We start from the raw sequence: 8,753 nt of genomic DNA, 5'->3' as shown, positions 1-8,753 counted from the left end.
TTTTTACCTAGTGTATTGGTCCTTGGGAAAAGCTCGTCGGTGGATATAGAGATTTTTTTATATACTTCTTGCTCATCTGAGGATCCTTATTATAGATGGAATCATACCGTGAAAAGAAAAAGAGAGATTCTTTAGGGAATGAATTTTCGGATCGAGTGAAAGCTCTAAGCCATGGATCTCCGCTGAAAATGTTATAGAAAGGAGAGTGAAATTCTCCAATTCTAAGGGGGATTCTTTTACTGAAATGTATGATCCATTCCTTAATGGGGCATTCCGTGGAACAATAAACCAATTATGAGTCCCCCAAATGCTGAACGATTCGATCATTTCGAATCATTCGGATTTCATTAGAGATATTTATGAGAGACCCTAAAGAGGGATTCCCGAATGATCCACTTGGGTATGGGTACCATAACTCTTATCTTTGGCAGGAATTGGAACACGAAAGCTTTCCACTACCCTGGGAGCCCTTACCTACATATACTGTTCGTTCGCATGTCCCGGTCACTATATCCTCTAATCCGGAACTCCTCAACCCAAATATGCTTTAAATAGATTAAAATGAAAAAGATCTCTTATCTGATCCAGACCCCAGAAATCCAACCCCATATTGGTTGTGGATAGCCTGGAGATCATCCATTTATACATGTCCATGCACAGCAAGTAGCTAGATGTTATGGAGATATCTACACAAACTTTTTAGTTTATGTTTACGGCCGATTTGACCGTCTTATAAAACCTTCGGCCTCAGGTATCATAAGAATGGATGCGATTTCTTTGTCTGTTTAAGAAGGAATAATCTTTTCGTTTACGAGAATTTTGTGTTTCCTTTTCGAGTGTTTGGGGCGCAATATGAGTGGACAATACTACTAATATCTCGCGCGGGTATACCTCGGGATAAGCGTTATTCAATGGAAAAGAAAGATTTTATTTCCCTTTACAGGGAAATACTATTAAATGAACCTCTCCAAATTAGAGAAATCGGAAACATGTGCCTCGATGGTCATCTGGTTTGATGATAGGTGAATATGATGACGTAGACCCAGTTCTATTATCATGAATAGGATTCTTTCAAGAAAGTCAAAGATACAATGACCTTTGATATTGGGCAAAGACGAATAGGAGTAGTTCAAAAACGTTATTCTGCCGAGGCAGATTATCGTCGGAACTTAATCATCCAAGGATCCATACGTGCTAAAAGACGGAAAATTATGATATGGAAAAGGATACAAACCGAATGTACATTCCTTTTCTTTTTGAAAAGAAAAGAAATACCCGCTTATCCTAAAGATTATTATGACAAACGTCCGATTCTGGTAGAGTGGATAAGGAACAAATCGGGGAAGAAGTTAGGGGAAAAAATCCAGAGAGTCGAAGATCCATTATCCCAGCAGACAATTGCTGAGTCCTTATGTTTAACGTGGCCAGAATTGCACTATTTAAGAGGTTTATTATTAATGGCTCAATCAAATATTAGAAAAAATATTATATTTACCATCACTTATTATAGCCAAAAAATGGGTCGTATTTTATTATTTCAAGTCCCCGAATTTTACAAAGATTGGGAAGAAATGAGGAGAGAAATGCATGTCATATGTGCTTCTGATGGTACCGAATGTCTGAAACAACATCCCAGACAAATGGGAAACACAAGGTATGCAGATAAGCTTCTATTTCCTTTCGTTTGAAGCCTTGGCATAGATCCAAACCCCAATCTGCAAAAAAGATTGCGTTGGAGTTATTTAACGACCTTTGGATTAGAAACTGACATACCTTTCGGTGATCCAACCTCAAATATAGGAATTTTTTCCAAATTTTTAAAACCCATCTTCAAAAAAGTGAAGAGACGATTGATGGGATCTACAGGAATAAGACGCGTTCCACGAGTTGGATATATAGACAAGAGTGAACTTAATGACCGGATACAAAATAAATTACTAAGTGAGACTACCCCTATGGGTAGTGCAAATGATTCATCCGAAGTTAATGATCAATTTGGATATGAAACCCAAACAATTAATGTGAAAGATCAAGATGATTGGACGACCACAATGAAAGAGCGGATCGAATCTATCGCGATCATAAATAGCTCTCCTATAACTGGAATGTCTCTGGTGGATTCAGAGATTCATACCGATCGAAGGAAGTTTTAACATATTGGGATCAACATTAAAAAAACGATTGGTTCAGATTCGGCGAATACCTGGTTTATTTCGAAATAAAAGTGTACAATTAATCCAAAAAGGTTCTATTCAATAAATTTTTATCAAAAGAATGGACCGAAGAATGGACCGAGATCTCTTACCAAGTTTTATTAATTTCATTGCGTCAAATATCAAATTTTGGATTCAATCCGCTTGGATTCGATCCACGAGGAATATAACAACAATTTACGGACGAATATTCATTATCAATAAAGATATTTCAAGAATCAATAGAGGTAAAATTACCAACTACTATTCAATCAACGAAAAAATACAAGATTTTGAATTCGTCCTGATCGAAACATGTTTCTCAATGTCCCAAGCATATATATTTCACAAGATATGGCAGATAAGGGGCATTAGATATACAAAGAATATTGGATCACGAAAAACCACAAGATCTGAAAGAGAATGACTGGAAACAATGGTGAGATGTTTTGACCGGTACAATTTATCCCCACAGATATGGTCTAGGATAAACCCAAATAAATGTAGAAATATAGTAAATAAGCAATGTACGTGTATGAAGAACGATTCGTTCCTTATGAACAACAAGAAGATTCTATATTTGCGACTGTGATGGAACCTTTTTGGACTACTTCGGAAAATGAACAAACGTTACAGATACGATCTCTTATCATATAGTTATCTCAATTCTACAAAGATTTGGATATTCTCAATTTGACAGATATTCCCGGACCACCAGTACAACCTGCTATACCAGATGAGCGGGATATTACCGATCGTGAAGGAATTCTCAAGGAAAAGTTTATTAATGATATTATCGAGGAGGATTGGAAGGGTACCGATTTCAATATCGTGAATGGTTCTCGTTCTACTGTTGATATTTACGATGCTATACGTTCTTGTGATTACGATCATACAACAAGTATTGACAGGCAAAAGAAAAACTGATCTTATTACGAATCAGCAGGGGATTGACGAGACGCGAAAGAAAAAATGTTGGCATTATGGATTCTCCCGAAAATCGAGAAGAGAATATCCCAATTAGATCTCAATTTCTGGTTATTCCCGGAACTTTCGGGAATAAAGAACATATATTATGAAACTAAATCGAAATTCATACCAGGAAATTCACTTTTACGGGAAGAACGAGAGCGGAAAAAGATAGAGGAAGAAGAACGGAAGGAAACAACAAATGTTCTAGAACAAATAATAGGTATTAGATCAAATGTTAAGAACAAACAAGTAGAAGATGGTCAAGATAAAAATGGTCAAGTAGAACATCAAGATGGTCAAGTAGAAGATCAAGATGGTCAAGATCAAGATGGTCAAGTAGAAGATCAACAAACTGATGGAAAGAAAAAAACTAATAAAGGTCTTTTTCAATGCAAAGTAGTAGACGTTCTAGGGAAAAAACGTTTCTTCTATCTGGCGAATATTTGCAGGGTTATGTCCGGAATGAAGGATCCGGGAACATATCTTCGGATCCAAGAGAGAAATATTGACCTTAGTCTAATGGCCTTTTGCATTGCTATTCAGAAGAATAGCAGTGCAAATAAAATATCGAAAGAACTTGCTCTTCAGAGGAATGTTCGGGGAAAGGTACGCAATGACAATGAAATAAGGGAAGATAAAAAAATAATGGTCTTCCAACCATATCGTTTATCAAGCATAGTGGATGACCAATTCCTGATGTATAAAATCGTAAGTATTTCATTGAAGTTAAAAAAAAGAGCCGGAGAATGGATAGATGGAGATTTTTATGATGGATCTGTGCAACGCGGGAAAATTCTGGGGGATGAAAAAAATATTTTTAGTTCCCTCAATTTAGAAGATATTTTGCTTCCAAAACGTCGTAGAGAATTTCGAATCTTGAATCGGTTTGATCTGGAGAACGATCATGTAGGATTTTCCAATGGAAAAGACATACAAAATGATGAAGAACTCATGGAAGAGACCAACATCTTAGCGTATACAACACAAATAATTAAACGTTTTCTTTGGCCTAGTTATCGATTAGAGGATATTATTTGCATGAATAGATATTGGTTCAATACAAATGATGGGAGTCGATCCGCGATGTGAGAAACGTATGTATCCCCTAACTGTCAATTGATAAATTTTTTGCTTCAATTCCGTTTTCGTAAAAAAAAAAGAATGGATTGATTCAATGGAGTTTCAGGATATGGCAAAAATTGAACCAATCTGTTCGTTCTGTTTCATCAATGTGAAAAGATTCTACATCTCGTATCATATTTTGCCATAGGTTAAAACCAGATGTTCGTCCAAGAAGATAGGAAGAATCCGACCATTTTTTCTTAAATGGTCGGACGGAACGAATCAGAATTATTATATGAACCATGAAAATGAAAGAATGGATCTATTCTCTTTTTCTGACTCAAAAAAAATTAAGCCTGGAAAAATTTGTGTTTTTTTATGATCAATAATTTGTCCATTAGTTCATCTCTGATTCCCGATAAACAGAGAGGATCTGTTGAATCTCAGGTATTTTATTTAACCAATCGGGTCCTAAGACTTACCCAGCATCTGCAATTGCACGGAAGAGACTATTCATCCCAAAGGGGTTTGTGGAAAATTTTGAGCAAACGTAAGCAACTTCTGGTTTATCTATCCAAGAGGGATAAACTTCGTTACGATGATTTAATTGGTCAATTGGGTATCCGTGGGCTAAAAACCCGTTAATTTCGAAGTTTTCAATTCCAATCCAATTTTTAGAGATCCAGGATCCAGTCGTTCTTTTTCTTTTTATTTTTCTCATTTAGAAAACGAATCGAAGAGGGGTTACACATGATCATGCTTGCTGAAAGACCCCCTGATGGTAAGTATGGGTCCTCATTATCCATCGATACACGTTGTTCTTCGACTTATTGCTAGATGGTAAAGTTTTATTGGCTGTGAACCTCTATCAGATTATTTACATAGGGGGGGTAGGAAGCAAATTGTTTAGAACCGAACAATATCTCCCCTATGTAACGCAATGGGATTATTGCGCTACTATGTTCGCAGAGGCAATAAAGGTAAATGCGCCGAAAAGATCGATCGGGAAATATGTATCCCAAAGGGCTAGCTATAGCAGAGTGATTATGCTAAAGTTGGGTCGTATAGTTTTTTTTTTATAGCCTGGTTTTTTTCATGGCGAATATCGATGCTCAAACTTTTTATTCTTATATTTAAAACTCCATTCTCTTCTATTTTTGGAGATAGGGACATGATATATGATCTATTTCTGCTACAGGTATGCGAATGATGCATAATCATTATATCACATGAATCGTTTACCTATGACTATTAAATCTCCCTATAAAAAACGGATCTCCCATCCTCGATTTCGTGGATGAATACACTTCGGATTCTTTCAAAGTATTGCTTGTGGAGTATGCGTTTATGCCTGATTAATCCACCCGTTGTTGATTGGAAAAACGAACGATTGGTAATTTATAGTATTTATTCTGGAATTTGCATCTTTCGTGGAAATTGTGTTGAGTATTGTTCATCAAATTTTCTTTTTATGATTGAAAGAATATGAACTCCCGACCTATGTATGATCGTCATGAATGAAATTATGATTATATTGCTCCGGGACGTTTACCAATATCGGTGATCGAAGATTCGAGAATTAAAACAATTCAAAGTTTAACTTGTCTGTCCGAAGGAACTATGGACGAACATTCTGACCGATTAAAGAATTTCTACCAATTCTTCAGATTCAGTTTGGATTCGATCAGAGAGGACTGATGGGTCGAGACCATACCTTTTTTCCGGATGGATCATAAATAAGGATCAGGATATTTATAATTTGATTAAGAATGTCACATGTATTATTGATCAGAGTCTATTATCAACCAACGGAATTATAGACCAGTTCATGTAATTCCCAGATCCATTGAAATACAAATATTTCAATCCGATTAGGTATGTGGATAAGGTCACTTTTTTTTTTTAGTGAATGCGATCATGAGTCAGAATATTGGAAATTCTCGCGCACATAATGAATCCACCTGGATATCTTTTTCGTCTAATAAGTATGATGAGAAGTATAATTCTATTCCTGATCTTATAATAGAAGATCATTAGATAATGGAAAATAAAAAACTAAATATAACTTTTGTATCTGAGAAGATAAAGGTATAAGGGGTTGATCTATTATGCTCGAGCATACACTTATTCGAGTTCGAGGTGCTTTCTTCATTATCTATTGGTATTACGAGTCGAAACATGGTTAGAGCACTTATGTGTCGCCAATACTGCATACGGTCGATTCAAATTCAGTAGCATATTCGGATTATCTTAAAATATAGCCGGCCAGGGGCATCTTATCGATCTTTGTTATAGCTATTGTAGACGCTGAAACAGCTATTTTATCAGCTACTGACATCGTATCATATAATCAATTCGTATCGATCAATTTCATTTGTCGAAATGGTGATGAAGTATCGTATATCGTATATCTATACCTTATAAAAAAATAAGGTATATCTCAGAAGATATATCTATTCTATATGACCAGAATCTATCAAAATCTCTATAGTATTACGGTCGATCAAAAACATGATTGATCCATATAAAAATCATTAGGAAAATTACCTGTCATGATTGGACCATATTCGGGGTGATCTGGGGGGATCGAAATGATCCAAAAAATACAGATCGGTTCCAAATATAATGGAGATTACAATTATTGATTCGTTTTATATTCATAATATCCCGTTATTAGCCATCTTTATTGGGCATATATTAGAAGATTTGGCTATATATGATCTTATCAAATTAAAACTTTTTACTAACTAATGGAGATCCAATGGCACATTCGGTCAAAATTTATGATACATGTATTGGTTGTACCCAATGCGTACGAGCTTGTCCCACAGATGTATTGGAAATGATACCTTGGGAAGGATGTAAAGCTAAGCAAATTGCTTCTGCTCCAAGAACAGAAGACTGCGCAGGTTGTAAGCGGTGTGAATCCGCTTGTCCAACAGATTTCTTGAGTGTACGTGTTTATTTATGGCATGAGACAACGCGCAGTATGGGTCTAGCTTACTGATCAATATGCACAATAAAAAAGGTTAAATTCATTTCATATTAATATTTTTTTTATCCACTGATTGATAAAAACCCATACTTGATCCAAGATCTCAAGTATGGGTTTTTATCAATCAGTGGAGATGCAAAGTATCTTCTATAATGAGCGAATTACCTTGGCTCGCTCAACTATAATTGTTGGTTCGCCTATATCTGGGGTTCCTTAGTCCCATTATTTCCCACCCATAGAAGGAGGGAATGATCTGATTCGATGGTATACTCTAGGTATTTGTTTACTCTAACTCCTTTTCATTATATATACATTCCGTCCATTACCATTTCCAATTTGATAAATTATTGATCCAATTGAAAGAATAAAGAGTATAACTGACTTATTGATTTTCATTGGAGAATGGGAATTGACGGATTTTCCATCGGACCTATTTGACAGGATTTGTTACCACTTTGGCCATTTCAGTTGCTTGGCCATTACTAAAATCTCCTCGATTGTTGCATTTACTGATGTTAGCAATATACAGTAGCCAATTATCCTCGGTATATTATACCTTTTTTCCTATGCGGGAACTGGAATAAATTTTGTTCACCCACTTCTATCCGTACGGAGGGAGGGGGGGGGAAAGACGTTTCTATTTGGCCACAATACACTGCGAGTAATTCTATCTTTCCGCTAATCGGAGCTTTAAGTATAGGTCCTAGAGATCTGATAGACCAACATTAGGTTCAGGAATATTGGATAATAAATAGTATTCTATTTAGGGTTCTTCATCGCTTATACAATGAAATCGCCAATTTTTTCACATACCCGGTTACCCTACATGGGTAAGCGCATTATTATAGTACATGTATGCTTCAGTAGCCGGAGTTCCATGAAAAAAGGGAATGGGTTAATTCAAACATGGAATTGCTACCTCATACTCATTTTATATTTCTTTTCGCTGTGGTTGGTAATGATAGGAATGGTTCAAATCGTCTTTTCTTTTATTTTGAATCTATTTTATTGAATCTAATATAGTTCAAGTTATTTCAAGTAGTGATTCCATCATTCTATAATCACTACTTGAAATAACTTGTACCATTTATTGATGTCACTTATCAATCACATAAAAGAACTGGATCGAATTCTATCCTTCCTTTTCCTTCCAGGAATTCGGTCCATTTATGGTTCCAACCATCCATAGCTGTGTAACCCTATTCCTAATAGATTGACCCCCAAATAACGGATCCAAACTATAAAAAATCCTAAAGAAGCCACAATTGCCGGTTCCTCACCCTGCCAACCCTTATTCATTCTAGTATGCAGATAGATTGCGAATATGGTCAAGTAATTAATGCCCAATCTCTTTTGGATCCCACTCCAATAAGATCCCCCATGCTTCATTGGCCCATATTGCTCCAGAAAAGTACCTATGTTGAAAGAGAAAACCGAGACCAATCGCACGAAAACTCCAATGATCTAATTGTTTAATCAATTGACATTTACGATAATTCGTTGATGAAAAATAAACAGTGTATTGCAAATCA

The sequence above is a fragment of the Pinus tabuliformis genome, chromosome 7, assembly GCF_031772625.1.
Source record: "Pinus tabuliformis cultivar Carrire ecotype Pingquan chromosome 7, CPIR1, whole genome shotgun sequence".
In the NCBI taxonomy this organism is placed as follows: domain Eukaryota; kingdom Viridiplantae; phylum Streptophyta; class Pinopsida; order Pinales; family Pinaceae; genus Pinus; species Pinus tabuliformis.
Note: the sequence above shows the minus strand (reverse complement) of the source record.